We start from the raw sequence: 21,819 nt of genomic DNA, 5'->3' as shown, positions 1-21,819 counted from the left end.
GGGAATTTTTGGTATTTTATCTTATCATCATCAACAATGACATTATTTTGGCACAAGGTAATAATGTTCTTAAACTTTAGTGTACGTAAGAATCACATGGGAGGTCTTTTGGATCCTCAAGCTCCATACCCAGAAATTCTGATTTAGTAAATCTTACTGTGTACCAACCTTATGCCATTGCAGATGTGTACCCACTAGATATCAGTGTCACCTTTCCAGCATATTTTGTATTTGTTATATCTATGAGGGAAAAGACAGCTCTTTTTCATTTTTATAACCTCCATAGCCTTCTGCACACTCCCTAAAAATCATAATTACTCACTGCATGTTTATTAAGTAAGAGAATGCAATATTTTTAGTGAAGGAAGAAGTCCTAGACAAATGATTCACTAGCACAAAATATTTCCTGCCACACAAATGAGCAGGACACCTAGCCACTGCTATGTCCTACTATAGGAAACACCCAAAAAATCCTTATAATATATGTTGTTAAAATACTTCTGAATCCAGCTTCAAAGTGAGTCACAGATGTAGGAACTGAGAGAGACCTTGGCACACAGATCAACTTAAGAGAAGATAATCAATCAAAATGAGAAGCCATTATACCTCAGGACATTAAGAGTAAAAAAGAAACTGTCTTAGTCTGCTCAGACAGCTATAGCACAATACCACAGAATGAGTGGCTTATAAACAATTAAAATCTATTTCTTACACTTCTGGAGGTTGGAAAGTCTAAGAACAAGGTGTCAACAGATTTGGTGTCTGGCAAAGGCCTACTTCCTGGTTCATAAATAGCTGTCTTCTCACTATGTCCTCATGTGGCAGAAAGAGGAAGACTGCTTTCTGGGGTCTCTTTTATGAGGGCGCTGATTCCATTCATGAGGGCTCCACCCTCATGAGCTAATCACCTCCCGAATGCTCCACATCCAAATACTATCACATTGGGGATTAGGATTTCAATATATGAATATTGGGGGACACAAACATTCAGTCTATAGCAGATGTCCTCTGGTCAAAGAATAACCAACTTTCCCTACAATGCTTCTGGCTCTCAAAGGATCTTACATCCACTGGAAGTGGACTTCATGTTCACTAATAACCTTTAGTCCCACAATTCCAGAGCTCAGGTGGAATGTTTACATGTGATCTGTAGACAATGATGATGAAAAAACCCATGCTTATTCAAAGTTGCATATCAATTTGTTCACTTCTTCTCAAGGAAAATAAATATGACTCTTATAAAGGAATAGGCCTCAATTGCACATTTCTAAATTTGAAACTTGTCAAGCAGAAAATGGAAATTTTAAGTGGAGGTAAATCGTAAGGAGGAAATTTTGAGACAGAAATTTCTTGGATGCTGAGTGGCATAGGGAGGACACAGAGATGGAGGGTCAGGAGTGGTCCCAGAATGAAAATGGAAAGAAGAATGAAAGCTGAAATGAGCACCCTGACCCCATAGAAGTAAGAGGGAAATGCAGAATCACCAGCAAAGACAAGGCACGGATGACATGGGGAATAGGAGATCAGGTAATCAAACAAATGGAAAAAGGTGTCCACTTAAGCTTGGAAGTAAAATGACTTAAATGAAAACAGGGAAAATTAGAAGACTAGTAGAATTGTAGGGAAACTCAAAACTCACAGGAATAAGCGATACAATTAGAGAGGGTATTATTTCAAGATACCCTTTGGTATTTTCAAGATACCCTTTGGTATTTTTATAAACATCCCTTAAAAAAAAATAGTCGAGAAAGAAAGCAGTAGAAGGAGTACCAGACCAGTTCTTCAGGCATGGACATAATTTCAAATTAGACTGGCAATATTCAAATTAATCTGCAAAGTGAGAGAGCAATTGCACATTTTGGTGTGTCTAAGAGAAGGAATTCTCCCTCCTTTACTTGAAGCCAAGGAGACTCCTTGTTTTAGTTTTCTGTCACAAAATAACAAATTACCACAAACTGTGAGGGTTAAAACAACACCCTTTATTACCTCACAGTTTCTGTAGATCAAATCTGAACAAACTTAGTTGGGTTTGCTGATCAGAGTTTCAGAAGGTTGTCATGAAGGTGTATGTCTGGCTTGTGTTTTATCTGGCAGCTCGAATAGGGAAGGGTCCACATGCAAGCTTCCTCAGATTGTTGGTGAAATTCATTTCCTTGTGGCTGTAGGATTTATGACAGCTTGCTTCTTCAAAGCCAGCAAAGGAGGTAGTGAATTCTGCTACTTTGAATCTCTAACATCAGTGAAAACCTGGACCTTCCTTTGAAGGACTCACTTGATTAGGTTACTTCTGCTTAGTATAATGTCCCTTTTGATTCGCTCAAAGACAGCACACTAAGGACTAACTACATCAGCACAATCTTTCACCTTTTCCATGGAAGTTAACATAATCATGGTAGTGACATCTCATCTGTTTTGCAATATTCTACTAGTTAAAGGCAACTCCCAGGTTCTACTCCAGGGAAATGGATTATATAAGAGTGTGACTGTTGGCTGTCTCCTTAGGGTGTGTCTGCCTCACCACTTTCCACTCAGTTACTTTTACTTTATACTCAGTTCTAAACTTCCTCTCAGAGTTCTCATTTATAATACATAAGTAAATAAACCCATTGTTTCTGAAAAACTAAAACCATTTCCCATTCCATTCCTAGAGATTTTCAAAATAGGTAAAGTAGAATAAAAAAACAAAACAAAACCAAAAAGCCAATACATGAAGATAACTAAGAAATCAACACAGGGCAGATTTAATTTTTCTAGTATTCTTTGTTCTTTCAAGATCACTTCGTAATCTTTATCTAGGCAGGTACACTGTTAAATTAATTATGATAGTAACTAATCACAGTTATAAAACATTGGTAATTTTAATTACGACCTGAACTAAGCAAAAGGAAGTTTGAGAAGAGTGCTTTTCTAGGGCCTTCAGGTGATATGCTAGCACTTTAAAGGAATTACAGGGATTCATGTTATTTCCATTCACCCTGGTCAGACACTGAGGATGACTGGCTTCTTGAATTGCTGAAATCAAATCCCCTCCCCTTTTGCGTGTAGGAAGTCACTGTGATCAGTTTCAAACTTATAATTAAGTCAATGTACAAAACTTACCATCCAATGACGTTAGTACTATCCAATAATAATTAATATTGAAACGATCACAACACTGCAAACCAGGTGTGATGGCATCATTCCATTTAGAACATGGAAAAAACACCAATTTATGTTCGTGAATACAGTTAAAATGAAGGATGAGTGTTTGTGATTTTCAAACTTGCTTCACTCTGATGCAAGAATTGACAAATACATAAGATTTAAACACTTTACTTTTATGATCTTACTTTTTTGTCTGTGATTTATTAAGTTTATGAGCCAATGTTTTATATTACCTATTAATAAGATCCAGTTTCAAATTTAACAAGGAAGATTTTAAAAGCTTTTAAAATATAGGTTGTGGAAATAAAATCTGAATATTGGAAACAACAAAGAAGTAAACATAGAAAATTCATCTAGTCTCTAGATGAAGGCTTTCTTAATAATGAAAGAAATTACAAAGGAAAGAATCAATTCATTGGACTGCATAGATGTTTAGTACTTCTAGCATAGGACACAATACAAATTTTATTTCAAAAAATGTGATCAGGAATAAAAATCCATAATATACTAAAAAGTTATTTTAAAAAAATAAAACTTCTAAACTTCAGTGGGAAAAGATTAGCAAAGATTTAAACATGAAAATATTCAGTTCCAGTGGTGATGTGATAAGATGGAAGCTCTCACACATTGCTGGCAGGAAAGTGAACTGGAACAGTATTCTTATAAAGCAATTTGGAAAATGTAGGATGTTCCAGAGTTGACCACCCAATAGCACATCTTCTATTAATGGAGCCAAAGAAATTATCAGAAATACACACAAAGATTTTTGTGCAAATAGGCTCATCATTGCAGTTCTTTTTGTAGTAAATTGAAACGAAACTAGAGGTACAACTTGAGGTGAATCCATTACGTAACAAATTTGTATAAAATATGTAAAGCCCTTACAAAGGGGTAGGTATTATGGGTACAGTAGTAATGAAACAAAGCTCCTTCCCTCATATAGCTTACATTCTAGTGGAGAAGAGCCAAGAGATGCAAATGAGTAAGTACAGATTGTCAGAAATGCTCAAAGAAAATGAACTGAATGGTGGGAAAGAGAAATTGAGAGAGGACACATGTAAATCACTAGACAGGTGAGTTCTCTCTGTGGAGATAGCTTTTGAACTGAGACTTGAAATATGTCAATGGGTCTGTTTTGTGAAAAGCAGCAAGAAGAGTGTTCTAGGCAAACAAAATAAAAGTACAAGGAACAATACACAGAAGAGTTTGATGTGATAAAAACTACATTTCCCAGACTCCCTTGCAAGCAATACCTCACACATAACCTCAGTTTTATGAAGCAGATTTGGAAAGAGACTAGGATCAATAGGAATTTATTTCCAAAAGCTTAGTTGTGCCAGTGGTTCTGTGAGCTCGCTATATCTATTTCTCCTTGAAACACAAGGTAGAATTAATTGTAGAAATGGACTATAGTTAACATTCACTATATAAAAAATATGCAAAGATTACTGGAAAGAAGTATGTAAAAGAACTAATGGTTTCCTAAGGGAAATGAAGTTGTGCTCTCCCTGCCTCATATTTTTCTCTGTTTTAAAAATACTAAAAGATGTTTGTATTTTTTATCATAAAGAAAAAAAAATTTAAGCATATGTACTAGAAATAAATATTAATGGAAGTGGGATGATAAATAAATAGTTTATCTGTTCCATACAATCATAAACATAAAATAATTTATTTCTGAATAAATAAGTAGTGTCCTCTCTGTGCCAAACACTGTCGTTGGTGTTGGGGTTAAAGCAGAAAACAGAACAGGCCATCCTTTTTCTATTATGGAATTTCTAGTGGGAAAAACAGAAAATAATCAAATAGCTCTGACTTCACAACAGATTGATGAGAACCAATGTCTTCCTAAAGATTTCATGAGCTTAGAAGAAAAAGGATTTACTATGTATATTATGTGGGAAGACTAATGGGAAATGAGGAGGGTGTATTCTTTAAATAGATTCCTTTAGCAATCAGGTTTCCTTTATTTCCTCTTCTCCCACCCAGGCAGTTTCCTCCTCTTCCAGATCTTTCCAAGTGTCTTTATATTCTCTTTCCTCATGCAAAAAAGCTCAGTTTTCCCAATTACACCTTCAAGCCCATGATCTCTCGTGAACAAACAACTCTCTTTGAAATCCACAATCCTTAGTAACTGGAAGCCTATCTGGGTAATCAGTTCAGAATCAAGAGAGATCTCAGGAGACAAGAATCCTACATGTGACAAAAGTCAAAGGAAAAAAAGAAACCAAATTAAAGTAATAGGCAATAACAACAACAACAATAATAATAATAATAATAATAATGTCCTTTAGAAAGTCTCTTGTGTTTCCTCTCAAGTCAGGAACCCTTCCTGGTTTGGTGATGCTTTGTGGCGCCTACAGGCAGAGGGTATGCAGGCAGAGCAGTGACACATCCAGCACTGCCTATTTGAACATGCTCTGCTTGCCTACTTATGCACCTATTACTTCACCCTAAATATTTGGTACATCTTCCAAGTGTCCCAATATCCTCTTGCATGTGGTTTTACAGTTGCTATTGAAAAAACAACTACCATCAAAGTCCCATTGCTATTCTGACACATAGGACTCTAAAAGTGTATCCCAGAATTAAAAAAATGAAGAAAACGAGGCATTGTAGTTGACATATTTTAGTTTTGCCTTTAAAGATTAAATAAATTTAGCATGTTTTCTCTCTTCAATGTCACAGAGGCTATATAGAAACAGAAAGATATGCCTTCTGGTATTTTGTTCTGAGTTAAACCAAGGAGTAAAACTGAACACATCAGGAATGTCTTGTTTAGCTCAGCAGTGCATTCTCACATTTTAGGACATCTGAAATATTTGAAATGTCCGTAGGTTAGTTCCACGTTGAGCACATTGCAGTAGGCTCATCATCAAAAGAACATTCACTTGGTAGGAAAACCCTCCTCTTCAGAAGTAGCTGAGCCTCTTGGTAATAGGTCTCTCTCATGTTGCTCCTGCACTGTCATGCTGGGGCTGACATGCAGCCAAAAAACAGGAACTCAAAGGCACTGGTGCTCTGCTGCCAAAACAACTTTCAAATCTAGAGACCTGGTCCCAGAAAATCCAGTTTATTTTCTGATGTCAGTTTAATTGTGTCTGAAGAACTGGAAAACTGCCACCCAAAATTGTCCTCGCCCATACACGCAGTGGTTGGGTAAAGCAGTGCTATAATCACTTCTGTGAGTGTGAGCAAGAAGGATGAGGATGGTAAAGCCAACTACTGATGGTTCTCCAGATCCAGAGAAAACCCTAAGATCAGACATTTTGTTGGCATCACAGATGGTTATGGGGGGTAACAGGAAATTAAGAATATGGTTACTACTGTGAGCCTGGGACATGGGGAGAACGCTCACATTTTTTTCTGTATACATTACTGTATTCTATTTTATAAGAATGATCCATTTTGTTGTATTTAAAAGAAAATACAATAATAAAAATGTTTTATACATTAAACATTTCAATTTATTATCTTTTTCTGAGAATCACCTTTCTGGGTAAAAAAGTAGGTCATTTCTCTGATCACAAAAACCTACCTTTCAGGGCAAAGGGAAGGATAGAAATGCCATCCAAAGCACTCAAAAGTTTAAACTTCTCTGTTTGGGTACATAAGTGTCTGCCAGATATTCCATGCAAAATTGTGGCCTAATATACATGCTAACAAATAAGTATACAATGAGATTTATACGTTAAATGATTATAAATAAGAACAATGGAATGAAAATAAATTAAGCCCTAAAGTTAAAAAGTAATAAAAAATAATAACACAAAGCCTTAATAATATTAGGGGAGGAAAACATAAAAAAAATAAACTGGTTAAAGTTAGCAAAATTGATCAATAAATTCAATAATATGTTCTTTTAAATCTAACCAAAGGAAAAGAAAAAGTCTATGAAGAGAAAAACTAGTCATATGAAATAATGAAATTATTGTTGAAAATAAAAAATAGAGATTAAAACATTTTTCACTGATAATAAAGAGCTATATAGTAATTAAATGGTAATACAATTTGAAAATGTTGATGTAACATGTGATTTTGAGATGAAGTATAAATTAGTAAGATTTATTCAAGAAGCAGAATATATGAGTTCACGCTTGTGTACACAGCATCCACCTGGACCCACATTGCCATTCCCCATAAGATTTGGGGAGAAAGAGAAAAATTATATGAACAGGAAATTTATGTTACCTGCCGTGACATGAGTAATAAATAAAGTCCTTTGTCTCTGACCCAGGAATCTTGTGTCAACAGCCATGAAACTCCCAGACTAACTTGTTAGCTTGCAAGGAGAGTAAAAGTCTCAGGCCCTTTATGTTCAAAACAGTTATGTTTTGTCACTAGTGTACTCTCAGCACCAAATACAGTGCCTGACATACACTAAAGCACTCAATAAAGACTGAAAAAATTATGAATATTATAAAATATTATTTTTAATATTCATTATTTTATTTATTATTCTCCTAAATCCTCCAGGCAGAGTTAGCGACAACCTACATAGGGTCCCAGCAGCACAAAGAACACCTTTCTCTCAAATACTTCATCGCATTGTACTCTGTTTACTTATTTATATCTTCTGCTAGACTATGAGTTCTTTAAAGAGCCACACAACCAATATATAGTAGGCATTTAAAAAGTGTTCATGAAATTGCTAAAAAAAAAAAAAAAATGCCATTTATGTGCACACTCCTACTACAGAAATCTTCGAGTTCTTGATTGTTAGAGCCAAACAACTTGGAGAGAAGCACAAATATTCTTTTAGGCAATTCTACGGACAATCCATCTAACAGTAGAGAAGTCTCATTCAAATACATTTTCTTTGTGTGAATGCATTCACCGTTAAGTTTGGCCTTTTGTGAAGGCCTTGGCTTTAAATGTTTATAATACATAAGTAGGCAAGCGTGAGTGCTGGTAACAGCTTAAAGCACAGCGTGGACACCCAAATGTCTCAGTATTAAACACTTAATGGAGAGATTACCTGCTGAACATTCTCTTTTGCCCACCCCTTCTTCCACTTACATAGAATTACCCTAATTGTACAAAAAGGCTGTGTGATGCTGTTTTTCTTTGACATTATGTGAAGATGTCATTTTTGTCCAAGTATAGTTCAATGCACGTTAGCGAAATTTTCCAGGTATAGTTTCCCCTTAAATATAGACAAGATAGAAGCAGCAGCTACCAAAGCAAGTTAAAGCAATGAGTCAGCCAGTCAGCTATCATTTGCCGTGTACTATTCTGGCTTCTTTAAATTATCTTCCTGCAAAACAGGTACAAAAGCGTTCTGGCTAAGATGGAACAATCATGCACCATTTCTGATATCAGTACTTATTCTATTAATACTTTCCTCTCACATAAGATGTGTATACAGGGCATGTTTATATTTGTGTATCTAAAATGAATTTGTAAAACTGTTGATTTGAAACAGTACAGATATAAGCATCATCACAGTCTGATGTTCTTGATGAATACTTTGACATAGGTATTTAAGGAAATGCACAGAACTTTTGCTTTATTAGTTAGTGGCATTTTACGTGTGTGTAATGTTACAATGCACTCTTATTATCTTGTTTAATCTTCAGAACAAACCCATGATGTAATACAAAATAACAGTTAAGATACTGGGCTTGGAAATCAGATTGTCATGTTCAAATCCCTCACTGGACTGTACTCTATGAAGAGGACACGATTCCTTTCCATCCACTTTGTGTCTCCTGAAGCTCACGTCAAGTACTGACAGGATGAGCAGTTTTATAACAAAAACAGATCTTTTCATCTTTTTTTAAAAAATAGAACTATCCTAACTATAGTGCCTTTACCAGTTCTCTTGGGAATATATCTTTATAAAAGCAAATTTTAAAATTCTTCCAACATTTAGCAAAAACGTTTTCTTCTAAAGTTAGGTGCTTTTTAGGAAATAAAAAAGGCTTTATCTTTTATAGATTGAAGGGCACGCCATTATTTCAGCTACAACCTGCATTTTTCATGTAATAGTTCTTTTACCAAGTCACATTAAGCTAAAATGACCATCAAGAGTAAAGTAATCAATTCAGGATTTACAAATACCCCGACCTGAATACTCCTTTTCCGAATGACCATCCAGCCTGATACACCATGTGCTAATATTTACTTATTTATTGCTCTGATGCCCAAAGACTCTATTCTGTCACCCTTAACAGCAAAAGAGGACAGTCTCAGCCATGTCATTTATCACCTCCCCATGCTTTTAGCTTTTTGAAGGTAAGGGAGAATTTCCCCTCCCCCCTCCCAAAAGAAACCAGTTTTTTCAGTTTCTAATGGTTCCTCTTTTTTTTTTTTTTTTTTTTTACAAAATTTGAGGTGCACTCTCCCAGGGACTCTGTTAGAGGTCACTTCAGATCTGTTCAAGTGTCACATGCAAAGGCATGCTCTCTACTAACCATGCACAAACACGTTGCATCTGTCCAGCTCAAAGGTGAGCTGACTTCTTGACCCACCTGGAAGTCTTTCCTTGATACCAGCCCCCATTGGTAGAAACGTGATGTGTTTTCTTTCATTACTTCAGAGTAATATTTCCCATTACCTGATGCTTGATTATCAGCTCAAATCCCTGTTGACATTTTTTCACAGATCCAACAGCCTCTGGGGGAAGTTAAGACCTGGTGAACCTGTAATATATCCCATAGTGACTGAAGTGGTAACACAGATAAGAGCCTCCACCCCTGGCCCTGACTACAAATAGTGGGTTCACATATTTAGAAAAAAAATGTATGTGGCTAAGAGTACAACTTTATTTCTTCTGGTGTTTTGGATCCTCTGCCTGAATCCTGATTTTCACTTCCCCAAATTTCACAGTATAGAAAGACCCTGAAGCCTTTAAAATTGATTATCCCATATTTCTTTTACAGAGTATGACATCAGTAAGGTTGAAAATAGCATTTGCTTCAAATTTGTGCCAGTTTGAACAAACCACTATTAGATTAATGCTGTTTTATTGGGTACATAAAAAATAAGTTCCCAGGAGCACTGCATTTCAATTAGAGGAAATAAATTGTTAGAGGATATAATCTGTAGATGGAGAGGTAGAATAGAAAGAGACTGAGGAACAATCCAATTCATCTTGCTTTATTCTCTCTTCTCTCCCCAGGAATGGCTGGTGGAGAAAAGAAACATCGCAAATGATTTTTTTTTTCTTCTATCTCAAACACTGTAACCAGGCATAAGAGAATTTAGGAAAAAAAGAGCCGCTGACATTTTTACTTGTAACATTACCTTATCACTATGTCAGCTACCCTTACAGTATAAGTACTGTAAAAAGAAATATGTTTTTTTATTCATATGTATCTCTCTCATGATTGCCAACACAAGGAGTTAAATATTAAAAATTCACACTAAAAGTGTATTTAATTAGTAACTATTGAAGTAGGCTACCTATGCCCAAGTAATCAGAGCAGCCACTTAAACAGCAGTTTCTGAGAATAAATTTCTAGGCCAGGAAAATGAACTTTATTTAAAACTTTGTCTTGGATATCTAAACTGCCATTCTAAATGTCTCAGATGGAAGACAAAAGGCTGATGTATGCCAGGCATTCTATAAATGCTTGTTGAATAGTAAATAAGTGAATGAAGAAATGGGCACCAAAACAATGATTAATTTTGAAGAGAGAGAGTGAGGTCAGATTCGGGATGGGACACATGGCATCTGGCATGGCTGCAGATTTCAGTTTCTTGGCCTGAGTGTTCAACCTTCTAATAGCTCATTATGTCATTCATGATTTTGTGTAATTTTCTTAATCTGTATTTTATTTAACAACACATTATTTTAATTGGAGAATGAAAATACTAATTTACATAGATATTAAAGACTGTTAATAGCTTAAAATGTTTACCTTACAGAAGGGTATCTGTCAAAGAGCATTTTTTTTTTTTTAAGAATGTACCTATGTCTATGAAATCTATTCAGTCTTTAAATTGGGGTGTCTCCTTGGGGCCAGTGCACATTCCCACTTTGTTTTGCCTGCATCCTTTTGCTTCTGCTAATGGGGTTAATTCAAGTAGCCCTTTCTGGTCAGGCAGATCACTGGAGCCTTTGGCAAGATAAATATATGCAGAGTAAGCAGAATGTAACTGTGCATTTGATCCTCTCAGTTTCTTCATCGGGGATTTCAAAAAGTAGACCATGAGCCACTTCGGGTAAGAAGTATATGCCCCCTCCAGTATATGCCACAGTTTGCTTACCACTGGTCCAAAGGCTTATCCATGGGACAGACCTTGGAGAAATCTTGATCTCAGGGGAGCCAACCAATGCAAAGTACAATATATTTTATGGAAGAAACTGACCCCACTGGGAGGGAGACATAAGGTCATACAGCACTTATAGATTTTTCAACCAAAAATCTTATGGTGAGTGACTTTAAGAGCTATTGTGGGACATTATGATTCTCTGGAACACTGTGGTTTCCTTGCTGGGTAATACATAAGACTCATGTGTCTTTTCATATGATTTCAATTTGTTCTGCAGCAGTTAATGTATTTCAAGAGAGGATGTTAGTGTCAGACAGCTGGACTCTCAATGGAAAAACTCTTCCTTGGTTTTGCCTAGAAATTACATCACTAGAGTGACAGGGTACCCAGTGCGTGCCACAGTGTCACATCCCATCGGGATTCTGAGAACTAGAGGGTGAGCTCGCCAAGTACAGTTGGCAGCAGTAGAAGTAGAAGCAGGGACAACCTGACAACTCAACAAATTACGTCAACCATTGCTGTGGGTGTTCAATAGAGAAGAGTGATTCAAGAGTTTCCAGAAGGTTAGGCTGCCACACAAAGACCAGGAATTATGGAAGGGCTTCCTACCACCTCCCTGTTTCAGCCTATTTCCCTCCAGAAGAATAATTGAATCCAGGCTACTTGAATTTTTCCTAGAACAGATTCCAGAACTTACAATGCAAGCCAGGCAGGACAGGCCAAGACATGAAGCCAAACAGCAGGAGGCAAGTGGTGAACCAAGTCAAACCAAATTCCATCTCCACTGTGAAACAGAACAGGAGACGCCCAGTAATAATCATAATAATCATATATCACTTTGCTGTTTAAAAATAACTTTCTTTTTTTTATTTTTTGGGTGCTTTGTTTTGTTTTACTGTTAAGAGGAAGCATAGAGGGCAATTAGGTTAGATAAATTGTGTGATTTCAACTGGGGTAGGATTACAAGCATTTTTTGTGTTTGTCCTGAAAAAGTCTGAGGCACTTCTAGACTAGATATTGGAGTCCATTAGAATCCCTGTGCTAGACACAGGGTTCCCAGATGACTTATACATGTGCCCAAGTAATTTTGATTATTATTTGTTTAGAAAAAGCTGCTTAAAGACTATAAAATGCCCATCCTCACCGGGATGCCTCTTCTGCATCTATGACTGATTTACATGAAAGATAAGTGTGAAGAAAATGCAATAACCCACCCAACATTCGAAAAGGGGACCTATCATTTCCCAATGGACAAATCTGTTTGAGTTTATCCTACTTCTAAGAGATTTGGAAGGATAATTAGTAAATGATTTTCAAATTTAATGTCATTTGGAAGAATAATAATCTCACCAGAATTCTGTGGCAGTTGTTTAATATTCAGAGAGAACATTAATCTCCTTAGAAGAAAGGACTCATACAAATATAATAATATAGCATAATGAACCTAATTGACAAAGAGCAACATGACATTTTTAACTTGGCAATGTTTTAATTGCATCTTTATAAATAAAACTTTAATTTCCAATATCAGTCAACAGGAATTTCACTATATTAAGCTCACTGTTATAAATAGGAATCCAATGGAAATAAATTCTGTTCATAACTATTCAAAAAACAATTTATAAAGAGCTACTTCATGATATATTTTTGGACTTTATGTTAAGTATTTGAAACTTGCAGGCAATAATCAAAAATTATCCTAACCATGACTGATCAAACATAGGCTATTTTAAAGTTACTGTTTTTATCTTTATGGTTTTATCCTGAAAGATTACAGAGAATGACAGTGCACAGTGGGCCACTTTTGGTGATGGAAATCGTGTTGGGGGATAAATCTGTAGCCCACAGTGGCAATAGGAGATGGCACCTGAGGAAAGGAGCAGTAACAAGTAGATCACATCAGTCAGTGGCCATGGGGAAGGCCAAACTGAGGTCTAAGAGCCCAGCTGAAAGAGCCCAAAGCAGGAATGTAGTCCAGGCCCAGGGTTCTCTCTGAGGAGCAAATTAGGAGATATAGGAACCCAAGCCCTGAACCATCTTCTGTTTCTTCTTTCTTTTTTCCCAAATTATGAAAAATTTCAAATACATAGAAGTTTTGTTTCCTTTTTCAGGGTCATCTATTAACAATCCCTTTGGGGGCATCTGAATACAAGTAGAAAAATAAATTGCCAAAGTCTGTTCATTTATATGTGACTCACATTAAGGGGACAGGAACATGAGAACTTTATTGTCTAAGCCAGAAGCAGCAACTCTAGACAACTTTTCTCATTCTCTCTGATCCAGTTCCAAACTTGAGTCAGGGCATTTTATAGTGAAGGTTAAAGGACCATGAAAATAAAGAAGATAACCAAAGAATATTTCAGTGCTAGCAAACTGTTTTCTTTTTTTCCCCAGATAGAACCATAAAAAACTGGGTACTAGACCTATGGGGGTGATCATTTCGTAAGGTATATAAATGTCTAATCACTATGTTGTACCACTAATATAATACTGTATGTCAATTGTAATTGAAAAATTAAAAAAAAAATATTTCAAAAACTAAAAACCATAAAAAGGTGTGTGACCTACTGTAAAGCAATCACTATTGCCGCCATCTATGTTATCAATATAATAAATGTTGCATTAAGTGACTCTGTGTATTTGCAAAGACAAGAGGTCAGGACTGACAGAGTTAAGAGAAAAGTAGAAACCGAACGTGCAATACCCAGCAACAACTGTTCTTTACTACAGGGAGTCGAGGCTGTGTACCATAATAAAAGGATAGGGGGTATATGCAGAAGGAACCTGAAGCTGTTTTGTTGTTGTTGTTGTTGTTGTTATTGTTGGCATCCACTAAAGGAAATGACCAGCGGGAAGTTAAAGACACAGACAATGCAAAGCAAGATTGTGCTGAAAGAGGATATTCATAAGCCAAGGTGAAACCCCCACCTGGGGCCATCCGTGAGACTAGGCTCAAGGAGATAGGACTGGCTATTTAATAAGCTGACTCATATATCATACTCACGTATACAAGTACACATCTGAATAAGTTATTTAGGTCACTTGTATATTTTTTACACCGAATGATCTTTTATTTCTTTTTAACAATTATTTTTGTAAAATCCTAAAGTCTTAATGAGCCTAAATTGCTTGAATCCTAAATGGATCTCAGTGAATACTTTGTTATAGATCTCTAGACATAAGCCAACAGTAATAGCACCCTTTCCTAAACATCCTGGGGAAGCTAATTAATTTATAAAGGTATTTCACAGGTATTAAATGATATGCAAAAATGACTGTATTATGCTGCATAGTTCTACCCTAAAACATATTGTCATAGATTATTTTAACAGGCTTGGCTATGCATCCTTTTTGAGAAGATAAAAAAAAAAAAGCATGCTCACATCTGCAAAGGAAATACAGTGACCACTTTATACAGAAGAATTCTGACCAGTATATGTGGATACTAAAGCCAGCCAGTGAAATATCAAAGGAAATGTACATTGAATGTGGCGATCGCTCCCAATGAAAGTCATGTGAGGTCTCAGGTAGAAAATATTTTAAATATTTTTCTTCACTAAAAGAAAAAAAAAGTGCAACAAAATTTTTTAAGTAATGGGTCAGATATGTTAAATTAGGACGTGAATACCAGAAGCACCAAATCATATGTCTGAACGGAAAACCATGCTAAGTGAAATCCTACCGCAGAACCAAACGCTACCATTGGAAAAGCATTCCAAACAGAGGTTGGCATCAAAATCTCCCCCTCCTCTACAAAAACTGTCAAAGTATTACACCCTATGTAAGGAACACTCATCTTTGAACCTGACAGCAAGGAATTTTGTACCTGCCTGAAGGGAAAATATATCTCAGCTGAATGACTTAGAGGAAAGAGACGAATGTTATTTCTCTCAAGGAGTCCTTAGCATCAGAATCAATTTCCAGGTAATTTCTCTAGAGACCATTCATCATCATCCAAAGAACTGTCCTTAAGGGGAACTACGTGGTCACAGAGGTAGTAGAGACATGACGACTGTCCAGCTCAAGAAGACAAATACCATGCCATGCAGGACATGGCGCATCTTTGCTCAGGACTTCCATGTGGCCGGTTTAAGTTAAAAAACACCAAGTGGAATCAGTTTTTCTTTCATTTCCAGCTTCACTTTTTGACTAGTTTCTCCAATTACACAGAAATTTTGGAGTCTCAGTGCCTATTTGGTTTAAGTGTCCTGGCCCAACTCAACAGGAAAAAAACCAATATGGAAATTCTGTGAGGTAAACAGAAAAGGAAAAAAAAAATGTCTTTGCCTTGTCTCTAAAACATATATTTCCTACAGCTGGCACTGTTACCTGCTACCCATGTGACTGAACCCAAGTTTCCTAAACTCTCTAGGCCTTAGATCTTGACGTATGATTTAGGGACTAAAAAAAGCATTTACCTAAAACAAATAATGTGAGAAGTAAAATGACAAGTGCTTTTACAGTACTTATCATAGTCCCTTGCACATGTGTAGTGGTCAATTCATGTTCATTAGAATAATGAATATGATGCTCTTTAGGTAAATTTACTTACAGAACCAGAATGCTAGTTTCGATAGCCTCAACGTTCGCTTCTCCCATCCTGTGAGGCCAAATCTCCCTCTCCTTTCCCTCTAACACCAGAAGTCCCAGTTAGTTCAGGAGGCAGGCTCCAGAGCCTTTCTCACTGTGGGTGTGGCCCTGTGCCATGACCCCTAGCCAAGGTGACCCAGACACTTGATACTCCAACCCCTCAGAATGTCCGCAGGCTCCTGTGCAACAGATCCTATTTTCCTTAATTCCTCCATGCTCACCTCTGTATGTTTAAGGATACCTTTGTCAGGATTGGGGCAGGAAGCTACCACTCAAGTATCTTCATGAAATGAGAAGAAATGACATGGGAGAAGACCACCCTGCCATAGAATCAGAAGCAGGAGAATTCAGTAGTGTGGGAAACAATATTCAAATGATAGTCTTTAACATGCGTTCATGCGTGATCACAAGGGCTAGAATGGTAAGAATATAATGGAGAGAAGGAAGTTGAGGATGGTAATGATAGAAGGATGCAAAACCTGAAGGGAAAAGCAAAGGTAATTGGTACTGAATCTTGACATTGGAAAAACCAATAAAATGCGAACAGCAAAGACTTAAAAATGGATTTGTTCTCTGTAGATTATAACTAATGACAGCCATTCATTGTGAGCCATTTGTCTTCATGCCTAATTATCATGCAATACAAGCACAATTATACGTATTGTTAAATATTAATATTAAAATAATAGAACCAGAACTTTTAAGCTTGAAGAGGCATTTGAGATCACACAGGCCAAGCCACTTCTTTCACAGACAGGGAGTTTGAAACATGAGGAGATAAAGGATTATTGAATCACAGAGCTGTTTCCAGGCAGCAGAAACCTCAGCCCAGGGCTGGGTCCTTGCAGGCCAGTAGCCTGAGTGGGAGCTTATCTACCTTTGGAGTAAATGGGATTTGATTAGAATGTGAAATTCTATACCAGTACTATCTGTTGTTTTTGCAACAGAAATAGCTTTTGAACCCTGACTTTAGTATGTTAATTTTCAGATACTAGCAAATCATTCAAGTAGAAATGTTTTGCAAGAATTACTATTCTCTAGAGCAGGGTTGTCCAAACTTTTTTCATCGTTTTTCACCCAGGGCCATATGCGGTAAAATACACAAACAGCCAGGCGACTCACTCGAGGTGAAGTACATACTGCCTCACCTGGTTTATTTAAGTAAACTAAATATATTTTTGGGATTTGCTGCAGGCCAATAAAAAAACCCGTGGGCCGCAGTTTGGACACCCCTGCTCTAGAGTAATACAGACTGGAAATATTGATTTGGGGCAGGAGTATCTGCATGCAGATAAATTGTGGAAATAGGCTCGTGAGAAAATCAAAGAGTATTAATAAAATCAACATAAGACAAACAGAGCTTTTGAAAATGTCCTACTCTACTATGAAATACATACTGTAAAATGTAAGATATTAACTTTCATCTCAATGAATTCCTTTTACCTAGAATCATTATCTCAAGAAAAAGGGAAGCTTTATCCTGACCACTTCTCTCAAGGGAAGCTGTGCCAGTTATGGAAACTGTGTAAGATTACCTACACAGTTTATTCCTAATCATGTGATACCATGAAATCCCACACACACCCTGTCAGTATTTCACAGAATTTTTCACATTTATCTCTGTGCATACATAGTTTTCCCATAGCTGAAGGTAGAGTGGATATGCAATAGTGGTTATGGCTTTTTAAACTTGAATTTTTATCATATGTCTTCATACAAAATATTCATACTTATCATCTTGAGGATTATAAATTATCACATTAACTGAATGTACTACAATTTATTTTATACTATTGGATAAGCAATTTTCCTACAACTTTTTGCTATTATAGGCATCAATGCATTAAGCATCTTCATTCATATAGTATTTTACTTCCTCTGGATTACTTCCTTAGGATAAGTTTCTAAAAGAGAGCTTATTAACTCTTAGAATTTTTTTTTTATGTGGGAAAGTGTATATGAAGCATATGTAATATAATAATACAAAACATAACATAATATAGAATATGTAACTATTATATTTATTTGGAGAGAGAGAGGGAGAGAGTTAGTTGTGTAATTATATATGCTGACAACAGTGTTACCATGTTTTTAGCTTCTTTCAAAGTTTTACCAGAAAATAATTTTTAAAACTGTTAAAAGAATCAAGGAATCAAATACAATCTGAAGAAAAAATGAGTAGTCACCAAACTTCAGTGTTATAGTTGATTTTGAACTTGAAGGCAAATTTCATCTGAAACATGAGCTAATTTTGAGACTTTGAGTGAAAGCCACATAAACTGTCTGGGTTTCATTTTTCTCATTAAAAAAAGGGGGGGAGATATCTAAATCCCCTAGTAGCTTTTTGGCTCTCTGTTCATGTAGATTATAATTTTATAACTACCAAATAGACACATGCTATCCTGTCTTACCACAATAAATGGCAGATAAACACTATGCCCCCCCCAAAAAATAAAAACACAGTAGAATAGTGGGATATACAGGTAAATGATAAGGAAAGGACAAACTTAAATATGTGCTTTTGAGTTAAGTAGAAAAAAACAATACAATTAGTTAAAACATCTATATAAATCTAGCCTGGCAAATCTCTTAAATGGATCTGAGATTAGAAACTATTATAGCAACAGATGGCAACATACTTTGCACAAAGCCAATTTCTCTATAACCTTGAAATTCTGAAAGGTCCCCAAAGAAGAAAAATCAGATAGGCTCTTAGCTGGGATTGTCCTCAAGACAGATGAAGCTAATGGACTTGTGTCAAGGAAAGAAGATGAGATCGATGTTCTACAGGCTTCCATCCCCCAGGTGCAAGGACATTTTGCCATCAGGCATCTAGAATTAATTTTTGGATGACTGGGACGACAGATGTGGAAAATATATTGGCAGAGTGAACAGGTGATGAACGCTCAACTCACATATCTCTCAGGAGGAGAGTTGTTGAGCGGTGAAAGCATGTCCTGGACAAAGAGGAACTGAATGCCAATGTCATTTCCGCATTTGAACAGCTCCAGACCACGTAAGTGGATGCAAAATGTAAAATTTAGTGAAAAACTCTCAAAACACAATTTACTGCAAAATTGAGAATTGTAGTAAGGAGTACATGACATGAGGAATGCTAAAATGATTTAATAGGAAATAGCTTAATTTTTTTTTTTTTTTTTCAAAAAGTAAAGGAAACTCGTTATCATCTTCAAGCTTCCCCAGCCTTCATTAAATTCATCATCCTCAGTCAAATTGTTGGGATAGAGGGTAAAAGATCAAAAGGCAGAAGCTCCACTTTCACTAGGAAAGGAAGTTAGAGAATTCAAATTACCCTTTATTTATGAACTTCTAGAGATTTTCTTAGCTCCAACTATCAACTTCCATGACTCTAATTTTGAAAATTCTAAGGATGATTTGAAATCTGCTCATCGCACAAAATCTGCCGTCTCCATTTCCCCTTTAACTATTCACCCATTAACTTCACCACATTCACCCGTTAACTATTTATTTATTTACTTATTTGTGCAATAAACTTTATAGAGCATCTACTATGTGCTTAGCAAAGTACTCCCAGAAACCTTGGGATTTACTCCCAGGAAATGCCTGCATAGAGGAATTACTGTTCTCTTCATAAATGTATTTATCCTTAGGCCTCTTAGGCTTCTCCATTGAAACTTGGAGGATGAAATGGAGTGAGAAAGTTTAGGATAATTATTTGGCTTCTGACATTCAAAAGAGGATTGTACTGCAAGACAATATACTTGAGAGCCAGGCTCTGTGAAGAGAGGATTTTCTAAATTCCTTCTAACCTATCAACAGCTGTGGCTGGTGAATTTAATCCTAGTGTTTTACATAATGAATTTCCCAGGAGTGCAGGAAAAGGAAGTAAAATAAAATTCATTCTTTCAAGCCCTGAGGAATTCTGGGAAAAGAAAGGCAAAAAAACAAACAAACCGAAAAAAAACAAAAAAAAACAAACGGAGACCAGAGAAGGGAAAGCAGAGGAAGTAGAGCCATAAGAATGCATCCTGACAACTCTTTTCAAGGTGCTGTTCCACATAAAACCACCAGCCCTGGACTCCTTTCTGACTCAATAGGAGCTGCTGTAGGAAACCTGAGCAGGAAATAAGTATCCACTGCAAATTACAAAGAGGCTCTAAAAACTGCAATGAGGTGTGTCAGCTCCATTGAGCCAAATGGATTTCTGGACTCTGAAAGCAACCCCATTTATTCCATTTCCCTTTCCTTCAAAAATAGCAAAATTACCTCCTAAATGTATAACGGCTGAGCATGACCACAAATATACTTCCTATATTTGAAGCATTTGAACTTCAAAAAGAAGTTGCTGTGTACATCCCAGATTCTTCTGTAAGAAAACAATGTTCACCCAGGTGACTCAGAATTTGTCATCTTATAAATCAGTTTAAGACAAAGTGAAGTATTTAAAATCACTAAGGAACATGCGATGTAAGGAAATGGCAATGCATGATGGAGGAAAATTTGTTAGAATGAGTTTGGAGACAAGGGCCCTCCACCACAATTTTTCTAATTTTAAGGTCCCTTCAAATGTAGCAATATGAATGAAACTTCATAGCTTGTACCTGCTTATATAAACTTTCTCAAGATAAGAAAACAAAAAAGTGGGTTAATTTGGAAGCTGTCAGCTTTGCAGGAAAGTTGTTGCTGTGATGGGGAAGGTTAGCTGATCTAAGTAGACAGTCAGAAGGGGAGCTTGGCCCTGACAAACTTGGCCATCTGCTGATCTGGAAGAGGAGAATGTGGCTGCAAAGGACACCAGAACATTTTATTCACAACCTTTACACAGAGACAGAGAACCAGACAGTTTCATTAATGACAAAATTCAAACACATTTAACTCACAGTAATTTACATAGTTATAGGTTGAGGATATTGGCACTTAGAAATTAGAGAGCAGAAGAGTCATTAAAACCTATTTTGAAAAATCATTCCTATTGACTTTTCAGCCAAATGGTTCACCCAGAAACCTAGATAGTTCTTACACATGCAATATGCTAGTGTACACCACATATTAACAATGGAGCCAGTAAGAAGAAATTTTTAGAGTTCTTTAATAAATGTCAATAAATGTTTCTGGCATTTGGGCAATGCTGAAGCTGGGAACACTAAGGGATTCCCAACTCATCAACAGGAAAACATATTATTCAGCAATGATTTCTCTAATGACTAAGAAACTTTTCTCCCTCTTTCTGCAATTCTGTTAGACTAAAATCTGAAACAAGGAGATAAACTGAGCCACAGCTATTGCATTTGATTTTGCCTACGTTGGTTAGGGTTGGCATACATTTTTTGGTCAATACATTTATTTGTAGTTTACACTCTTCTCTATAATAATTTACAGTTTCTCACACTTCTGAAGCTATCATACCCCAAGGAAACAAATGCTTCTCATTCTTCAAGACCCAGCTCAAAGGGCACCTCCTAGATGATAATCCCAGGTAGAATAAGCACATGAACAGTGAACTACTCACACCTCTGTTTATAACATTATCTTAAATAGTCTTGATTTCATTGGTTTCAGGGTTGGACTGTTTCCTTTTGCTTAAGAGGACTTTGTGCATGATAGCTGCTCATTAACTGTGTCTTAGCTCAGACTGCTATAGCAAATACCATAGACAGGGTGGCTCAAACAGACATTTATGTCTCACAGATCTGGAGGCTGAGAAGTCCAAGAGGCAGGTTTGGTTCTTGGGGAGGGTCCTCTTCCTGGCTTGTAAACAGTTGCCTTCTCACTGTATCCTTACATGGCAGAGAAGAGAGAGCTCTCCTGTCTTTTCCTCTTATCAGGAAGGACACTAATCTCATCATGGGGTTCCACCCGCAGGACCTCCTGTAACCCTATTTA

General features: G+C 36.5%; 1 protein-coding gene across 2 annotated transcripts in view; it reads right to left on the bottom strand.

Annotated features, from left to right (window-relative positions):
* Positions 1 to 21,819, bottom strand: part of ITGBL1 (integrin subunit beta like 1) — a 188,337-nt gene that overhangs the window by 149,610 nt on the left and 16,908 nt on the right. The gene's annotated exons all lie outside the window — the stretch shown is intronic.

Source organism: Rhinolophus sinicus, linkage group LG04, assembly GCF_036562045.2.
Source record: "Rhinolophus sinicus isolate RSC01 linkage group LG04, ASM3656204v1, whole genome shotgun sequence".
Classification (NCBI taxonomy): domain Eukaryota; kingdom Metazoa; phylum Chordata; class Mammalia; order Chiroptera; family Rhinolophidae; genus Rhinolophus; species Rhinolophus sinicus.
This window is presented reverse-complemented; position numbering and strand designations above follow the sequence as displayed.